Below are 21,440 nucleotides of genomic sequence, written 5' to 3' on the forward strand. Positions count from 1 at the left end.
TTCCCTTTCCCGGTTTCCGGGCAAACTTCCCCCTCCCCCCTCCCCTTCTTAATGGGTGTTCCCCTCCCCATCCTCCCCCCTTGCTGCCCTCCCCCCAACAATCTAGTTCACTGGTGGTTCAGTCTTAGCAGGACCCAGGGCTTCCCCTTCCACTGGTGCTCTTACTAGGATATTCATTGCTACCTATGAGGTCAGTGTCCAGGGTCAGTCCATGTATATAGTCTTTAGGTAGTGGCTTAGTCCCTGGAAGCTCTGGTTGCTTGGCATTGTTGTACATATGGGGTCTCAAGCCCCTTCAAGCTGTTCCACTTCTTTCTCCGATTCCTTCAACGGGCGTACTATTCTCAATTCAGTGGTTTGCTGCTGGCATTCGCCTCTGTGTTTGCTGTATTCTGGCTGTGTCTCTCGGGAGAGATCTACATCCCGCTCCTGTCGGCCTGCACTTCTTTGCTTCATCCATCTTGTCTAATTGGATGGCTGTATATGCATGGGCCACATGTGGGGCAGGCTCTTAATGGGTGTTCCTTCTGTGTCTGTTTTAATCTTTGCCTCTCTATTCCCTGCCAAGGGTATTCTTGTTCCACTTTTAAAGAAGGAGTGAAGCATTCACATTTTGATCATCCGTCTTCAGTTTCTTTGTTCTAGGCATCTAGGGTAATTCGAGCATTTGGGCTAATAGCCACTTATCAATGAGTGCATACCATGTGTGTTTTTCTGTGATTGGGTTACCTCACTCAGTATGATATTTTCCAGTTCCGAACATTTGCCTACGAATTTCATAAAGTCATTGTTTTTGATAGCTGAGTAATATTCCATTGTGTAGATGTACCACATTTTCTGTATCCATTCCTCTGTTGAAGGGCATCTGGGTTCTTTCCAGCTTCTGGCTATTATAAATAAGGCTGCTATGAACATAGTGGTGCATGTGACTTTTTTATATGTTGGGGCATCTTGTGGGTATATGCCCAAGAGAGGTATAGCTGGATCCTCAGGCAGTTCAATGTCCAATTTTCTGAGGAACCTCCAGACTGATTTCCAGAATGGTTGTACCAGTCTGCAATCCCACCAACAATGGAGGAGTGTTCCTCTTTCTCTGCATCCTCGCCAGCATCTGCTGTCACCTGAGTTTTTGATCTTAGCCATTCTCACTGGTGTGAGGTGAAATCTCAGGGTTGTTTTGATTTGCATTTCCCTTATGACTAAAGATGTTGAACATTTCTTTAGGTGTTTCTCAGCCATTCGGCATTCCTCAGCTGTGAATTTTTGTTTAGCTCTGAACCTGCTGCAGGCTTTTGAGATGTCTCCATCCCGGCCCTCTGCTGGCAGTCCCTATCATTGTATGTTGTCCCCAGCATTAGGCAGAGCAATCAGACAACAAGAGGAGGTCAAAGGGATACAGATTGGAAAGGAAGAAGTCAAAATATAACTATTGCAGAGGATAGGATAGTATACATGAGACTCCCCAAAAGTTACACCAGAGAACTCCTAAGTCTGATAAACAACTTCAGCAAAGTGGCTGGGTATAAAATTAACTCAAACAAATCAGTAGACTTCCTGTACACAAAAGATAAACAAGCTGAGAAAGAAATTAGGGAAATTACACCTTTCATAATAGTCTCAAATTATATAAAAATACCTCAGTGTGACTTTTATGAAGCAAGTGAAAGATCTGTCTTACAAGAACTTCCAGTATCTGAAGAAAGAAATTGAAGGTCTCAGAAGATGGAAAGATCTCCCATGCCCATGGCTTGACAGGATGAAGATAGTAAAAATGGCCATTTTTCCAAAAGTGACCTACAGATTGAAAGCAACCCCCATCAAAATGCCAAATCAATTGTTCATAGGGTTAGAAGAAATAATTTGCAAATTCATTTCGAATAACAAGTAAGGCAGGATAGCTAAAACTATCCTCAACAATAGAGGACTTCCCTGGGAATCACCATCCATGAACTCAAGCAGTTTACAGAGCATTAGTGATAAAACTGTATGGTATTGGTACAGAGACAGGAAGATAGACCAGTGGAATAGAACTGCAGATACAGAAAGAAACCAGCACACCTATGGTCACTTGGTTTTCGACAAAGGAGACAAAACCATCCAGTGGAAAAAGGATAGCATTTTCAGCAAATGGTGCTGGTTCCACTGGAGGTCAGCATATGGAAGAGTCCAAATCATCCCCTTCTTATTGCCCTGGACAAAGCTTAAGTCCAGGTGGATCAAGGACCTCTAAATCAAACCAGATACACTCAATCTATAGAAGCAAAAGTGGGGAAGCATCTTGAACACAAGGACACTGGAAAAAATTTCCTGAGCAAAACATGAATGGCTTATGCTCTACGATCAAGAGTAGTCAAATGGGACCTCATAAAGGTACAAAGCTTCTGTAAGGCAAAGGACACTGTGGTTAGGACAAAACATAAACCAACAGATTGAGAAAAGACCTTTACCAATCCTACAACTGATCGAGGGTTAATATCCAAAATTTAGAAAGAACTCATGAAGTTGGACAGTTGGACTGTAGGGAGACTAATAACCCTATTAAAAATTGTGGTTCAGAGCTGAACAAAGAATTCACAGCTGAGGAATATGGAGTTGCTGAGAAGCACCAAAAGAAATGTTTAACATCTTTAGTTATAAGGGAAATGGAAATCAAAAAAACCCCGAAATTCCTCCTAACACCAGTCTGAATGGCTAAGATAAAACACTCAGGTGACAGAAGATACTTGCAGGGATTTGAGAAGGAGGAACACTCCTCCATTGTTGGTGAGATTGCAGACTGGTACAACCATTCTGGATATCAGTCTGGAGGTTCCTCAGAAAATTAGACATTGCACTAGCTGAGGCCCAGCTATACCTCTCTTGCACATATACCCAAAAGATGCTCCAACATACAACAACGCACACCCTCCACCATGTTCATAGCAGCCTTATTAATAATAGTCATAAAATGAAAAGATCCCAGATGCCCTTCAACAGAGGAATGGAAACAGAAAGTGTGGTACATCTACACAATGGAGTACTACAGAGATATCAAAAACAATGACTTCATGAAATTCATAGGCAAAGAGAATGAACTAAGACATATCATCCTGAGTGAGTTAACCCAATCACAGAAACACACACATGGTATGCACTCATTGACAAGTGGATATTAGCCCAAATGCTCAAATTCTCCAAGATTCACAGACCAAATCAAATTCAGGAAGGATGACCAAAATGCTGATTCTTCACTCCTTCCTTTAAAGGAGAAGAAGAATCCCTATTGAAGGGATAGGGATGCAAAGTTTAAAACAGAGCCTAGAGGAATGTCCATTCAGAGTCTACCCCACATGTGGCCTATACATATACAGCCTTCATACTAGATAAGGTGGATGAAGCTAAGAGGTGCAGGTTGACAGGAACTGGATATTGATGTCACCTGAGAGGCACAGCCAGATCATGTCAAATACAGAAGCGAATGCTAGCAGCAAACCTTTAAACTGAGAACTGGATCTCAGTTGGAGGAATTACAGAAAGATTGAAAGAGCTGAAGGGACTTGCAACCCCATAAGGACAACCATGGCTGCCAAGCAGAGTTCCCAGAGACTAAGCCAGTACCAATCACTATACAGGGACTGTGCCATGGCCTCATCTGCATGTGTATCAGAGGATGGTCTTCTTGGGCACAAATAGAATGAGCAGCCCTTGGTCCTGCCTGGGAAAGTGGATGGATGGTGAAGGGAACACCTTATAGAAGAGGGGGAGGGCGATGGTATTCAGACTTATTTCTGGAAAACAAGGAAGGAATAACATTTGACTTCGAAATGAAAGATATCCAATTAAAATTCAACAACAACAAAATGGTGTTTAGAGCTTCAAATAAAAAAAGTCACAATCAGGAAACACAGAATTGTATGCCTATGGTTTTCTTCAAATATGCTCAGGGCCCAGGTAGGTTCTGGGTCCAGGCTGAACCAAGCAGGTTCCTGCCGCTGACTGCTCCTCTATTCCTGTTTCCAGAGGCATCATGCAGATTAATATTGGGCCAGAGATGTGGGAAGAGCTAGGCAGAAGTGGCTTTCTGTCCTGTGGTCTCAGGATTATCTTCATTCCTGGGTGTTCAACACCCTCTGCCCCCGGATTTGGGTGCAGGATTTCCGATTGCTTTAAAATCCCTTATACCATGTTTATATGTCCTAGGAGATATTACAGAGAAATTAATGTTTATCCCATTAATTTGTTCAACATGCTCATCCACAGAGTATAATTTAGAGGTAACTATATATTTGACAGCAAGCAAACACAGTGGGTACGATATGCATGATGAACTGGAAATTCACAGAGTTGGAAACACAGTGAACAGTGACTGTATAATTGCCTTTGAATCTCAGTAAGACTGATGCACAGTGCCCATGAGAATGCAGAGATCGATCCCTCCCTGATAGCTGTGGGACTTCAGATGTTGACATTAGTGATCAATAAAGAAGGTTCTTAAGAGTGAAGGGTTTGAGATTACTCTTTTATTCAACAGAATACATCCAATTTACTTGATAGTAACCAGATACAGGTAGTCAATATATATAGTCTATATCCTTATCAAAATAGAAAAGCAAATGAACAAAACAACAACAACACATAAATAACAAATCTTCAAATGAATAGAAGGAAAACCAAATAACCAAAATAATCAAAACTCAAGCAAACTTTAAATAGAGGAATTTCGCTAAGCATTCTTTTGCTGCTCCTTTTGCAGAATTGGCTTATAGCCTGTGGCTTGCCTTGGAGACATAGTAGACAAGCAGTTACTGATGGTAATAATGTTTTCAAGAGAAGTGGAAGTAGGTCTGTTTTGTTGGAGTGGGGGTATTAAGGAAAAAGCCTACGAATACTGAGTATAAATGATATTACAGACTTTGTTTCATAGTCTGTCCAATGTTGTGAACTGATCTCCATGAAACTCTTCTGGATGACCCATCAGGACAAGTACAAATTTACACGTGCACAGTCTTTCTGGATGACCAGCAGCTCTTGATTTTTGTGCATCAACACTTCTCTGAGTTCCTCCAAAAGTGTACACTTGCTGGAGAAAGCTGAGGTGAAAGTAAGGCCTATTCAATCCAAAGAAGTTAAACTAAAGGAGGAAAGTGCAGTCCACAATTGCTATGGACATTACAGATGAGATGCAATAGTGGTGTATTTGCTGTGCACACATAGTTCTCCTCCTGTAGCTCTTCTCTCCAAGGGAGATCTTGTCCTGGTCTGTGTCATGTTTGAGTTTCTGCTGCAGAATTTCAGACCTAGCAGAGTGAGGGAATAAAGGTTTAGTCAGTGGTTGTCAATTCAGCTCTCCCTCTTACATCAGCTCTGTTCAGTTGGACAATCCAGCATGACCTGTCAGCTGAGGTCAGTCCCTGCATCCCCAAGTGTCATAGAGTACCTGGGCTTGGATTTATATCTCAGCTTTTCAAACTGCTAGAATTTGAACTGTGGAATATGCACTGTACTGGGGTTAAGAGAAAAATGAGCATATTTTGTCACTGGTCCAGGTTTATTATATTGAATAATAACATTGTAGCTGGGTCTGAATCTGAGTTCAAGAATGGTATGAGCAACCTAGAATACCATGTGGATTCCTTCTGGAGAACATGTCCAGAAATGTGGTGAAAGTTCTGATTATGTTAGCACTGAAGGAACCTGCGTAGGTTCAATTTGTAACCACTGAATCTGCAAATACACAGAGAAGCCATCTCACTTCAAATCCATGCTCACTGAACAGATCCTGTAATCACTGAGAATGTGCTCCATGCAAATCCTCACAGCATACACGAGGAACAGTAAAGTTTATTGTGATGGAGATACATAACAGCACCCCTGTTAAGACTATGCTTATTGTAATGCAATTAGTGAGACGACAGATGAGAAAATGTTCTCAGATCTTATCAGAGAGTTAACAGGAAGAAAGAAGTACAAAATACAAAGAAATCCTGAGGATTATACATATTGTGTCATGGACAAAATTCACATAAACTGTACCAGAACAATACTCTGGGTAGTTCTTTAGGTGACTGAAGGTGAAAACCTTGTTAGTGGTCAGCCATCCAAAAAGGATAGTTATATAGGGACAGGAAATCCAATTGGCTTCTGCCAGTCTGTGTTCCTGCCTGATCTCAAAAATATCAGAATGCTTCTACAATGTTCCTCCCATGCCACTTTCCTGGTTGATCAGTTCTTTCTGCTTCAGAATGTCCTGCATTCTTTCCTCTAATCCTTCCTTATTCTGGTCATCAGATGAGTGTACTGTCAATGGAAGCATGCAGGCATGTGTGCACACACAAACACACACACAGATACACAGACACACTAATACTAACTCGCAAACACACAAGCCATTTGTGTTTACACAATATAAACATAGTACATTGCAGTGTTTACTTTCCCTTTTAATGCTTAATATAATGATTCCCCAGGATACTCTGCAGGCCTAAAAACAAATGTTGAGTGGGTTATGAACATAGTGGTCATAGCCTATAGACAGCTCAGTCAGTGATGTGCTGTCCTCCCATAAACCGACATAGAATCAGGGTTCTTTCCCTATTACCAATCTGGCTTAGCAAGTTCCCAAGCCTGTGTAGAGCAGTCTTGTTTCCCAGCACATGATCATATGTTGGTGGTGGACTAGACTCCTGTTCTTGTTCACTGTTTCAGACTTTCCCCATAGAGTGCAGCTTCTTCTAATAGGAGCTCTCTTTACCATAGCCTGAGTGACTTCATGCCCAAAGCTATGCCCCCAGAATCATAGGAAATCTCCATAACCAGGATCCAAATGAACAATGTTTCTACCTATAATGTGATTGTGTCACAGATAATTCGGAGTAAATAAACAAATGCTTACATGGATTATCTCACACTGAGTCATAATCCATTGAAAGGCTCCAACCTCTCATACAGTTTCCCTCCTTGGACCACTACAACCCAGATGTGCTCTAGTTGCACACCTATTCTTTTCTCTGGGATCTCCGGGTCAACTAAGACTTCTGTTCCAGTTAAAGAACATGGCTTCTCACAGGCCTTTCTGATCGTCCACTAACAGACCCGTCTGAATTTCATCATTTCTCCTAACTCCATTAAGGCTGAAATTAACTGAGAGAAAATGATGTTGATTGACAACACTTGCAGAATGCTACACAGATAACATAGAGGAGCGCTTTAGATTATCTGTGCACCTAAAGGGACTCCTGAAACTGCCCTGTTCTTGCACCACAGCATAGCTATGGGGCTTTTGCTGGATGACGATACAACTCCAAGCAACTCAAATTCTCAATGAATAAAATCCAAGCCAAACTCCCAGGGGAAGTTGTAGTGTGCCAAGGTAGCTGGAAAGAAATGGTAGCAGGCCATGTGGAAAGCAACCTTGGAGAAGACACAGTGAGTGACACAACCTTGCAGTGGCCTTTCACAATTCACAAAGAACAGAGAAGGATCATAAACTCATGGATTTTATAAAGCAGCCCCCCCTTACCTCCATGTACTCCATTCCTTTGATGTGCTCCAAAGGATTTCGATGCAGACCAGTCATTTTTCCCTAATCACTTGAAAATCTAACTTTACAAGTGTTTTGGGTTCTTTTGCTGTACAGAGTTAGGTGGAGATTCCAAGTGATTGGGGTGCTATATTTGATATTCATGGAGGCAAAGTGAACTCATGAAACATGGCAATAGAGACTCACTTGTGCAATTATGCACAGGGAAACACACACACACAAACACACACACACACACACACACACACACACACACACACAAAAGAACCCATACTAGAAACACTTGGAAAATCATCCAGAATTAAACCCACAACATGAGCATAAACATGCTGAGCCACAGCTGGTACACACAAACACACACACACACACACACACACATACACACACTCACACACACAGAGTCACATATAAACACCCTAACACACACTCACAGACACACTCACACACACTCACACACACATACACACATACACACACTCACACACACATACACCCACTCACACACACATACTCTATCACACACCCATACAGACACACACACAAACAAGCACAAACAGACACACACACACACACACACACACACACACACACACACCAAAAATCGCAAGTCGGCAGAAAACAATGAAGATCCCATCATACTGGAGGAACAACATAATATAGACTATTCAAAGCAGGTATTTTAAGAGAGAATCACTACTCAGCCATTTTTCCTGAGAGGAACAAAAAGGCCTAGATAGCACTCTTCTTGATGAGAATGGGGGTAGATAACTCTGTTCTTGAAGTCTCAAATCTCTCATGCCAATTGTCAGGTTTTGAGAACACCTTTCCACATCCCTGCTTTTCCAAGCATCTACAGAGTATAAGGTCAAGATATGAACTCTCCAGCAACACTCGAACAAAACAGGACTGACATGCTGCTACTCTTTCTCTGTCAGGTACCATGATTTAGGAAGCATGAAGAGATGGTCTTGATATACAGGGAAAATGGTGGAGAAAGAACAAATCCACCAAAAGATGATAATGACAACCATTTCTTTGGCATTTCCACCAGGCTCTCCTCCTTCTAAACTATTTAGTTCCTGGAATCTCACAGGACCCCTGCAAAGAAAATGGGCTCTGGGCTTTTGCTTCATCCCTCAAAGCCCTGCTCTAGTCTAAAGAGGGGCTCCCACATAGCACCCTCCACACATATGGCATGTAGTGCTGTGATGTGTGATCAACCCATCTCCCTTAATAAACTGCAGATTCTCGAAGAGCAGGAGCATTTGCTTTCCAAACACGCAGTTTCTTGAAGAGGGGCTATCTCCACAGAAAGCCTTGTAAACCATCACATAAATGAACACTTGGACGAGACCTAGGTCAGGACATAGATCCCTCAATAGACAGCTACATTGGTTGTCTATGTTTATGGTAAGACATGAGGACAGCCTGACCCTGAGTCCTAACCCTACCTGCTGTTGCTTGGCACTGGGGACACAGATGTTCATTCCGGCCTCTTCACAGAGCCTCTTTGCCTCCACAGAGGATGCTGGCAGTTCAGTCTGCTCCACCAGCAGTTTTCTCTTCTCATTCAGCAAAATCTGTATATTGTTCTTCAATTGAGCTTGTTCACGCAGGAGCTGGGAGTGCCTCACGCTGAACCACAAACAAAAAATGGTAAATCCCTGCCAGCTTCTATTTGCCTGTCACTCTTGCAAGTACAATCATCCCTTTAAGTGTCCTCATCCCCAGAAATCCCCAGACTAGAGCCACACTATACAAGTTAGCACCAAATAGAGGAGGTCAAATCCAGAGGACACATTCCCTGTGAATGAAAGTACTTCTGAAAATCCTGACACTAAGACGGTTTATATAAATCAAGGTAGAAGAAATGGTCCATAAGGGAGCTCATATTTCCATAGTATGCTGAAACCATCTGCAAGTAGAGGTCAAATCCCCTCTGAGGGAGGATAGAAGACCCAATAGCTATACAGTCTTTCCATGTGTTTCTCATGGATCACAGATCTTTAAATCTCCTGTCAGAGTCCTAGAGATTCAGAGTTGATTGATATTCCCATCATGGTGCAAACCTTTTCTATCTAGAGGATCCTTAATGGGGAAAATAACAATTGGAGGGTCTTCTACACCCTTCACATGTAGGACAACTGAGTCCAAGAGCTACAAATCTAAGACCCTTGCCAGGAGGCAGGCTTCTTGTTAAGAGTCAGACACCATGGAAACAGAGCCCTGACTTTTGTTAAAGTCATACAGGACAGAAGTATTCCCTGCCTAGTGCTGGGTTCTCATCTCTGTCAGCGACTCACCGGTAGGAACTGTTCACTTGTATGAGCTCCTTGTACCTCTCCATGGCATCACTTATTGAGTTGGTCATCATTTGCATAGCCATCATTCTCATCTCATGTTCGGATTGAAGTACTGGCAATTCGACATCCAGCCTGGGTTAGGTCAAGGCCAAAGGAACAAATAATGTTTTGAACTCACGATTTCAGAATTAGGAGAAATGTAAATAAAAAATATATAATAAAAAAGTTCAAATTCAAGGAATGGTGGAAGGGAAGAAATTGGCAAATTCAAAAACTAGACCAAAACCCAACAGTGAGACTCAATCCACAGAAAATATTTCCATGTAAATAAGCAAATTTTGTTTTGAAATAAGGACTCCTTAAAAGCTTGGGGAGAATGGTTCTGCAAAGACTTACTATATAGGAGTGGGCAGAGCCTGAGACCTGCCTGTTTGGAATAACAACTGTCAAGAATTTATTCCCACAGTGACCCTTTCTAGGTCACAATAAACCATCACTGGATAGTTAAAAAAATAAAAAACTAACGATCAAAGCAGGTAAAAAAAATTAGGTGAAATCAGACTGTTCTCTCAATTACTTAAACCCAGTATATTGCACATACTTGCTCCTTTGAAGTATTTGTACTGGTCAAGTTTATTATCCTGGGCACAGGACAACAGAGCCACGGTACCAACTGGAGGGACCTGACCTTCAAGAGCTGGCCAGGTGAGCATGATGGAATTGACTTGTTCAGGAAGAAGATTCCTCCAGTCTGGGCCACAGCTTTGGGCCCAAGAGAAAGCTGTGATGACATTTCTCTTGTTTTGAAAGCAGGTATACTCAATCCTTGGTTTCTATCATTACATGAATTCCCAGAGGGCATAACTAAGTTTGACAGGGAAGAGGATTTATAGCACCTCCTACTCTCGGGAGAGTCCTGGGTGCCACCAACGTATACAGAAGGAACAAAGTGCTCTTTTGATCAATGTGGGCCTCCACGAACTCATCACTATCATGACCTGCAAAGTGTTGATCAAACAAATCCTCAGACCCCATCAAAGGTCCCAGACCTCCTGATCCTGAGTAAAACACCACATATACTTCCACATACACACATACCAACCCATATCCAAACACATTTAGAATGTCAACTACATGCATGGAGGTGCCATAGAATCAGTGTATAATGAACAAATGCAGAGTAAAAGAGTGATGCCGTGCAGGCATTTCATTCACACACACAGTTGCAGCAAGTGTGACCAGGTCCTTCTAGCTGCTGACAGAACCAATGCCTCTCCAACCACCTCAGGCTAAACTACAAAAAAGGTTAACCCTAAACACACACAGCACCTAGCTTATCTCACAAGGTAATGCCTGCCAAGGCTCCTTAAAATCCAGGATGAGAGGTGAAACTCTCTCGTGCTATGAGGAAATCTCGGGTTAGCAGAAAGAGAGCACAAGAATGTGTACAGGTTACTGGGCATAATGACTACCTGTGGTCCCAATCATCATAGATATAAAGGTCCAGGATTTGATAAAGTTCATCCCTCTCGAATTGACACTTCTGGATTTCAAATTTGAGTTCCTCCAGTTCCTTTAGAAGCTCCTCTTGCTTACTGATGACACTTTGGGATGATGCCTTCCTACCAAAACCTGTAGATAGATTAACCCAAGTGAATTTGCATATTTGATGGCCCATGGCAGAAAAGATCATTCTGAATCCCAAAAGGAGGTTGAGGAAGGGGAAATAGAAGAGACTGGGTGAATCCCTGAAAGAGCAGAAAAGCTTTCTTAAAGGTGGATTTTTAAGCTATGTCCCTCTTCCCAACCTCTAATGCCATACACGTGCCACACTCACTATTACAGGACCCCTCACCCTGAACAGTATAACCTGACTGATACATAAACGTCTGGGACATTGTTATCTCATACCAGATGTGGTGCAGTTAATCCTGGAGTTCATACTGCTTAGCACCATCAAGCTCTAATCATGTGTGTTGCAGCCCAAAGTGTCTGAGCACTCAATTCATGAGTAGGAGTGCATCCTTCCTTGTTCTCGCCATCAGAGACTTATGTAACCTACAGTAATCTAGAGGATGAAGTGCTTCAACTCCCAACCATGGATGGTCACATTGTTAATCTCACAGTGCCTCCTCCTGCCATTCATTGACACATTTATAAAGCTTCAAGAAAAGACACTAAAGGCTTACCACTTTCTGGCTTTCTCTCAAATTAAAGATTAGGAACTACTGACTCTTGGTTTGCCTTTGAGAAATCCCAAGGCTCCTGCTTCTAAGGCCTAGTCTTAGAAGGCACATCTCAAACCTACCTCCTTGAGGATGTGTCCCAACTCTGCCTAGGACTCACCAAGCCTTCCCCAGAATGATTTCCTCCTTCCTGTTTCACTAGAGAAGGGGTCAGCTTCCCTCTGACCTGGTGTGCTCTCTCCTTGATCTCTCCTTTCCTTCCGAAATATCCTGAGCAGCTGGCGAAACATGCCTGCTTGTGAACCCAAAGGGAGCTGAAGAAATATCCCAAAGGCAGTTGGTGTCACCACAACACTGGTGACATCACAGACGATTCTAGGGATCGCTTAGATACAAAAGATTGTCCAGTGAAGGGCTTACAGATGATGTCACTGGAAAGTTCTATGGCCTACCTACTAACCAACTCTCTCCAATGTGATGAATTTCTGTGGAGACCTTTCCTCCAGTCTCTCATGTGTCACTGGGAATACCATTTGGCAACCTCTATTTCAAAGCTAGATGTTTCTCTCTGCTTCATTAGAAGTCAACAATGCTTTTGCTGGGGAGAGTTGCTTACAACCCTCAATTGGAGAACAGATTTTTCTTAGCACCCAAATCTCTAGGGGCCAAGGAGGAGGGATATTTTTCTTAAAAGTAAATCTACTACTCGAGACAATGATGTGACATACATTTCGATTCCTAAGCTTTTCCCTTTTTCTGGAGGCCAATATGTTTCTTCTATACCTCTGAATATATAAAACCGAGAAATAGTTGATTATTGTGCAGTCCTTGACAGCTGACATTGTTTCCAATTACATATCCATGTATTTCACAAAATCAATGGTCTATAATCCTATTTTTTTTTGTAATAAAAACTCCTTTTTCTTGGGAACATAGGGACCAACTACAGGGCATATATAAAATAATAAATTTCTTTCCCTTTTATATATTAAATAGGGCATCCTCCCTTTCTCAAATATAACAAGACAATTAAATTGGACGTCAGTGAGCAAATGTCAACTTGGAGCTTGTGTTACTACATTGTAACGACATAGCCATCACTTCTCCAATATCATTCTTTCTGAATAGGCAAGTCTAGGCATGAGAATATTGGGGGCTGCACCATGATCCTTTACTCCTACCAAACATAAGAATCAGGAGGATGAGAAGGGAGTGGAATGGCCTGAGTTCAGGTTGAACCTCAATTTTAATGGGTCCATAAGTTCAGCAGTGAGTCCATTTGGCATTGTGATATATGGATTTTGTCTTCTTATCCTTGGTGTTATAATTCCACCTGAATGTGTGCTATAATGCCACCCCACCTCACAGATGTAAGAGTAAAAATCATGTTTGACCTTTCTGGGAAGAGCTCTGCCTTTTACTACCATCTAGAGTTATACAACATCACTTTACAAAGCTCAGAAGAGAGGGGTGCAATGTGCACCCCTTAGAAGTTGAGGATCTTTTCTTCTAATTAAGGACTTGTTTTTCCTATGTAAATTTTCCCTTGTTCTTTTACTAATGGTGGCTGACTTCTTTCCTGGCCTGAGGTAAACTGGAGTCCAATCTTTTGGATTACTGAACCCTCTATTTTTGAGATGGCAGGCCCACCAAGGGTCCTACTGCATACAGAAGGTATGAATAAGTCTCAGGGGCTGGAGTAAGTTAAAAACGTCTGTGACAACAAAGAACTGATTAAGAAAACAAGAGCCCAGCTGCTCATCAAGATCACAGTTGTATGATAGTAAGAAAATGTGAATAGGGCATCAGGTGAAAAGATAAATTAATTAGGAGGTCATAGGCCTAGAAGGGTTATCCTTTGCTCTCAGTGGAGCTGCCATTCTTTCTGCCATTCCTTGCCCTCTGCCACAGGACCAGAGACTTCCCCAAACAACTGGCTGGCCTTGCTCAAAGACCTGGCAGGGCTTCTCCTTGCAGAATAGGAAATGCAGAGTCCATGAGGACTCACCTCCCTGTTCTGGTTTCCCCTACACTGGGGAATCAAGCCTTGACAAGACCAAGGGCTTCTCCTCCCATTTGTGCCCAAGAAGGCCATCCTCTTCTACATATGCAGCTGTAGCCATGGGTCGGTCCATGTGTACTCTTTGGATGGTGGTTTCAGCCCTGGGAGCTATGGGTGTTTCTTACTGTTTTTCTTATGGGGCTGTAAACCCCTTCAGCTCCCTCAATCCTTTCTCTTACTCCCCCATTGGGGACCCTGATCTCAGCTAAATGGTTGGCTGCAAGTATCTGCTTCTGTATTTGTCATGCTCTTTACCCTACTCTTTTGAGCAGATCACCACAGAGCAACGAAGATGTATTGTCTTGGCATGATGATGTACAGACAAATAGATGATGTCTTAATTCCTAAAATTCTTATAATTCTATAAGAATTCCTAAAATGAGATTAGTAATTTTAAGCTCCTTTATAATGAGAATGCTATTAAGTTTTCTCTGGTAATCAAAATTGCATTGAGAACTCTTCTTCTTAAAGTGTCATGAGTGAATTGTTTCTGCAATACCAAGCAGGCATCTACAAATTAGAGCCCATCCTAAGAGGGTATAAACCAATTAACCAAAGTTCATAAAAAGAGAACTAATGATTTACTATAGGTGCAAGGACTGAACATAAATAATTGACTGGATTTGCCTATAGGTAATTTCACTTATACTTTTCTCATAAAAATTACAGCTTTTAACTCTCCATGAACGTGCAGAGTTAGTGACAGATGGTGACTGTTTATCCTGATGATTACTCTTCAAGGATATGCATGTAAACATTCTCTGTCGTAAACTGATTATCCAACTTATGATTTGAATTCCTGTGCAAAGTTGTGGTGAACTTTTCACCATCTGATGCTGTGTTCAGAAAGATATACAAATGCTGAGGAGAAAGAGAGAGAAACCTTTTTAGACAGAACTGAACTGAAGAGAACAGAACTCAAGAAGAACTTAGAAGTAAAGCATAGCGTTGAGAGTAAGGCATTGAGAGTAAGGAAATTATTGTGACATAAGAGCAAGAGAAAGGAGATAAGAAGAAGAGAGCAAAGAGAACCTTTAAAGCCAAACTTTATGGAGGCAAACTTTTGTAAAAATTTTAGGAAAACGGAAGAACTTAGAAATAAAGGTTAAAATCACTGCTCTTCAGCCTTCAGCGAGGCTCACTGACCAGCCTGTGCTCTTCAGTCAGGCTCACTGGCTAGCCTCTGCTCTTCAGCCTGGCTCACTGGGTAGCCTCTGCTCTACAGTCAGGCTCACTGTCTAGCCTCTGCTCTTCAGTCAGGCTCACTGACTAGCCTCTGCTCTTCAGTCAGGCTCACTGGCTAGCCTCTGCTCTTCGGCTGGGCTCACTGGCCTATGGGGCCCTAGCACATCGCTTAACCATCTGCTCATGACTGCCTGACCACACTGACCACCTGACCGCCCTGACTTCTTAAAGTCGTCTTCTAAAAGAGCACAAGAAACCAAAGAGAAACACCACAGTAAACTATTCCAATGGGCTTTGCTTAACCTTAAGTACTTTCATTATTTCTTTAAAAGAGTGAAATATAATTTCGGTTATTCATACAGCCAAGAGAGCTGTGCAGTAGTCATTGCTTTAGGGAATTTGGTGCTAAATCAAAAGTTTCCTTTATTGTATTACGATGTTATCTGTATGCTGTACGATGTACGTTTAGAAAACACAACACTAAATTCCTAAAATCTAGATGTTTTAAGACATCAGCTCATGGAGAAACATAACTGCTTACCTATCTAGACTGGCCTTTTTTGCTATACTGCAGGTACAATCAATTTTCCACACTACTTCCATGATTTTCAAGAATGATTAAGACAAAAATAAGTTGAACATAATGGCCAGAAAGGGGGTTCTGTCAAGTTGTCTTATGTGGGACAAGATACCAAGCTGTAACTGGTCAACCTAAAACCACCTGTTCCCAAAACTAGCAGAACTTACAGAAAATACATACTTTCTTATCATTCCTCCTCCCCGATGGTCAGTGATTTATTGAGCACCTACTACGATCCTACCACTGTGTATCTAAGGGTGTAATGGTGAATAAAAAACTTAATAAAAAGCCTCATTAAGGAATAAAGAAAAATGAAACATAACTTTGAAACTCAGAATTCAATATAAGCAAAACCACCACCATTTCTTCAACTGGTGATTTCTGAAAACTTCATCATTTTTTCCATGGGCTTCTACAGTAATGATACTCAGTCTTGATTTTGTAAGTTACAAAAAGCAAGTCACACTTCTTTCTTGGCTCCCACAACTGTCAAAGGGAACAACACTGTTGCTGTCCATTGTGCTTCCCTATCAATCCTGCTATGGATGGTAATGAATTCCAGTCTTTTCAATGTGAAAACAGGCAACCACTTGAGGGGAAAGGTTATTACAATTACCCAAACCAGTATATTCTCTAAAATTTTCACATAGCATTTTACTGATATCACAATGTAAATTCACCACAAATATTTAACCAATGAAAATATTGAATAGCTCTGCAAATAGGAGCGATAATCATATATACTTGAAAACAACTATCATGGAAACAAACGACGTAATAGGAGAAAAGTTACATCACTTAAAGGTACAGAAGCAGCAAAAAAGACACTACATTTCTTGGTTTGAATGTTAGGTGATACACTTGATCTCTAAAGACAGGCAATGTACTTGATCTTTAAGCCCTTCAACTGTGCCCTGTCCACACAGAAACTGCAGTAGATGACAATCTTTTGTAAGATTTATTTATTTATATGTGAGACAATGCAGCTGTCTTCAGACACACCAGAAGAGGGCATCAGTACTCATTACAGATGGTTGTGAGCCACCATGTGGTTGCTGGCATTTGAACTCAGGACCTCTGGAAGAACACTTGGTGCTCTTACCCACTGAGCCATCTCTCCAGCCCTCACAATGGCCTCTTACACAGCATCACAGTGGTCTATTTCACTAGATGGCTCCAGGGTGATAAGAGAAACTTTCACAGTTCCTGAGCACTTCTGAGTTCAAACACCACCAGTGCCAACTCTGTGCTGTTGGCACATTCTGACCTTCTCCTAAGGGTTGTCAGCCACAAAAGGGACTGGTTAGCCCCAGACAGCATTCACTGCCCAATCCTAAAAACCCCCTCGATTCTGAAAAAGCCACATTCCATGCTTGCTCCATATTTGAGGAAGCTAAATGGTTGATCTGCCTCAAGGCTCTACTTTTCTTAGCTCATCAACTTTCTTTTTCCACTTCTTGTCACAAGAAGTATTTTTTTATGCTGCAACTACACTGCAATATTTGAAGGAAACCACCATAAACTCTGGGTGTCACCTCTTGAAATTTAAAATTCACAAAACAATTCATGGCTTTCTAATCAGCACCATGGAAAATAAACAAAAACAAGCAAAACCATTCCAAAGGAACTTGCTGATCTGGAGGCCTGCTCATAGCAGGCAGGAAAGAATTAAATTATGCGGAACTGTAATCTCTCAGAGCTTTGGAGGCTAAAAAAGAGGAAATCTCTGTTTATGTTCCCTTTCTCCGAGTAATTGAAGGAGGGTATTTTACATCCTCCAAATATAATCTCTTGCAAGGGGTAACCAATTACAAAGTAGATCAGGTGAAATCTATTAAATAATAATTCATTGCCTGAGGTTTTAAGGAAATATTTTCCCATGATCCCCGTCCTTTAGCATACAATAGAAACATTACAGGGAGTGTGCCACCAGGCTAAGCTGCCTCTGAAAAGCCTGTCCTGCCCTGGCAGGTACAGGCCATTTAATTCCAAGTCATCTGGAGAGGTGTGACATCCCCAAGTTGCTCTGGGGATGTCAGAGCACAGCTCTCATGCACACTCCAGAGCACCTCTCTACTCTTTCCCAATGCCATAGGCTTTCCAATCCCTGCTTCAACTCTCCATCCATCCCTGAACCCTCCCTTCCCCTACCCAATGGGCTCCCTTTGCATTGCCTCCTTCTGCCACTGCTTTCCCAGGGCGGGGGGGGGGGGGGGCAAGAAGGAGCCTAAGGAGGGACGCGGGTCTCCTACCTACCTTGATGATGCTGCTCTTAAGGTGCAGCCCGCCCTGCTTGCTGCTTGCTGTCCCTGGGGAGCAGACCGGAGGTCGGGCTAGGGGTCCGCGCGGGCGCCAGGCCTCCAGGTCCCCTGGCAGGACTAGCCTCGGCTTCTTCCCTGGACACTGCAAGGGTGGAGTCGCCGTTGGAAACCCCGCCACTGTCTTAGCGCGCCCTCCCGTGGCCGAGGTGACCCCCAACGCCGTTACCGCCCCCTTCTCTGGCAGCTTCTTCTGATTTTTCTTTTCATTTTTTTCTTTTCTCTTTTTGTTCGCGAGGTGGCGTCTGCGAAGAGCTCGCCTCCAGGAAGGAGGACATCGTGCAGGCAGAATCACCTCTGGGCCCTGCCGGGGTCGGAGAGGGAGAGAGAGGAGTCAGCTTGGGCGACGGCGCCCTGGCTGTGGGCACCTGCGGAAGGAAAACTCGCTCAGGCACACGCGCTGCTGCGGGCGCCAAATATAACGCGAGCGCCCGGAACCCCTCAGGCCCCGCGCTCACCCACGAGCTCCGCGTGCACTGAGGCCCGGCTCGGGCGCGGTCGAGCTGCGGGGTGGGAAGGACACGTGTGCCCACTCCGTGGCGCAGACAACACCGGGAGGCAGGACAAGGGGAGGCTTGTGGTGTGGAGCTCCGGGCTCCGCTCAGGCCCGTCAGTCCCCTCTCAGGGCTCGGCGGAGGCCGGGGCGGCTTCTTCGGGCCTCCAGGCCCACCGTGACCAACCTGAGGCCATCACAGCCGGAGCTTCCAGGTGCCCCAGGCTGGAGGCTTGGGCATGGCGATTGTGGTTGCCACTCTCCTAGGCCGGTTCAGCAGGGCACAAGCCACCACCTGCTGTCCTCACCTGAAGGCATCCTGATGGGGCTGAGAGCCCACATCCAGCAGGCAAGCCTCAGTGCTCAGGGCCATGGTCTTGGGTCTGCACCTTGTTGCGAGCAACTCACACATTTGGCAGCATCACACATATGGCTCCTTCTACCAACCGCCACTAATCACCATTTGGACATTCCATTACAGGGTTGTCAAGAAGAAAGATTGCAAACAAACACGAAAAGAATGAAATTTAAAATCTTTTTTATCAGGTTGGAGAGATGGCTTGGTGGTTAAGAGCGCTGCTTCTCCATTGCTCCCAAGTTCAATTCCCAGCAACCACATGGTGACCCACAACTATCTGTAGTGGGATCCAATGCCTCTTCTGTCTGAAGCTCTCTTCTGACATTCAGGCACACTCGCAAACAGAGTGCTCATGTACATAAATAAATAAATCTTTAAAAATAAAACCTTCTAATCAGTTAATGTATCTACATCTAGAAGCTAGAAAAGGATCACAGCAATATTAAAAATAACTCAGAAATAGTAAAGGGATGTACGAGAGTCACAAAATTCACTGGGCAAGATGGTGTATACCTGCAATCCCAACACTTACAAGGCTGAGGTAGGTGGATTGCCTTGAGTTCAAGGCTAGACTAAAGTGTGAGTCCTTGTACTAGATAACAGAACAATTGGGGAGGGGATGGAGAGAGAGACAGAGAGACAGAGAGACAGAAGAGACAGAGAGACAGAGAGACAGAGAGGGAGACAGAGACAGAGAGACAGAGATAGAGAGAGAGAGAGAGAGAGAGAGAGCAAGCTTGATGTCATTTCCTGCACTGATGACAAGCTACTGAAGAATGTGAATGTCTCCTATCAAGCACAGAGAGTGCTAATGACAGAATGGGTTTCTTATTAAGATATCATAAACTATAGATGAAAAGTAAAGGAATGTATAATAAATGAAAGAGAAATCAGACATCGGAAACCTAAATTTAGAAGACTGTATATGTTTAAGTCACAGGGGAGGGAATGGGACGATGTGGGGGAGAGAATAATCAGAATAAATTATATATGTGTATGAATATGGAAACTAAGAGCAATCAATGAAAAGAGAAAAGCAGGTTTATTTTACGATGAAATTGAGTTCCCATATGACACTATGTAACATTTTGTAAATTGATTATATGAATTATCAGCAATAAAAATCAATTGTTATTAAAGATGTGGTTGTGTTCATATTAATTAGAAATGTTTTAAATTCTTTTTATTTATTTGCTTATTTATTGATTGATTTTTTTTAAGATAGGGTTTTCCTATATAGACCAGGTCGACCTCAAAAAACAGATCCACCTGCTTATGCCTTCAAAGTGTTAGGATCAAAAGTGTATACTCACACATGAAAGTTACATTCTTAAAGTGATAAAAAAGAAAGTACAGTTATCAACATGGTAAAATTATTGAACAGTGATCAAGTGAATGGAAATATCAGAAACACATTTAAGGCATTAGATCACTGTTGTTAAAAGGATCTTAAGCAGCATATATAATTCAAATCATCCAGGAGACACATTTCGAAAAAAAACAAGAAACTGGGTAAAGATGATTTAAATTTTTTAATCTATTAAAAATTTTAAAGTGCATTCGATATGAAAGTGTAAGTGATATACTTCACATTTTTGCTTATATACCATCTTCAATTTTATGTGCATTCTGCAAATATTGTCCATGTTTATTCAGGCTCTTAATATTTCCCCATGACTGATAACATTCACAGAAATCATACTGAGCAAACTGTATATGTTGACGTATAATAGAATTGTATTCTACACAGTATAGCATAGAAATATTGATACATAACTTCCCATATATGTGTGTATATACATATGTAAATGGCTCAAGAAAATGAGTATCACTTTATTATTGTAGTATTATTTTCATCAAAATCCTGAGAACATTGAAATGGCATCAAATACTGACCAGATTGGCAAAAAACAAACAAAAAAAAAAAAAAACAAAAAACAAAAAGAAAAAAAAACTCCAAAAAATAAAACTCTTATAAAGAATCTAACGATACTAGCAAAAGATGCAAAAATATTAAAGTCTCAATGAAAAAAAAAGCCAAGATGAAATACTGTATATTTTCTCAACTCTAGGATAATGTATTTTTGTACAACATTCAATAAAAGGCCTGAATTTTGAAGAATTCAAAAGTAGTGCAGTATAATTATGCAGTGGTCAATACTGTTGCATACCATTTTACATAACTGCATACACTCTCGTTCTTTTGTTCCCTGGTCTAGCAACGAACTCGGGTAGATTTATGGGGAACTCAGGTAGATTTATGGGGAACCATTGCACTGTAGACTTAAACTGGATTAATTTGGGGATGAGTAAGTCGTATTTTGTTAAAATGGCTTTAAAAACAAACCTTTGGATATTAGTACAGCAAGTAATTCTCCCTGAAGGAAAAACCAGACACCAAGAACCTAGACCACTGCTATCCAGGAGAAATTTCTA

Source organism: Rattus norvegicus, chromosome 9, assembly GCF_036323735.1.
Source record: "Rattus norvegicus strain BN/NHsdMcwi chromosome 9, GRCr8, whole genome shotgun sequence".
NCBI classification, from domain to species: domain Eukaryota; kingdom Metazoa; phylum Chordata; class Mammalia; order Rodentia; family Muridae; genus Rattus; species Rattus norvegicus.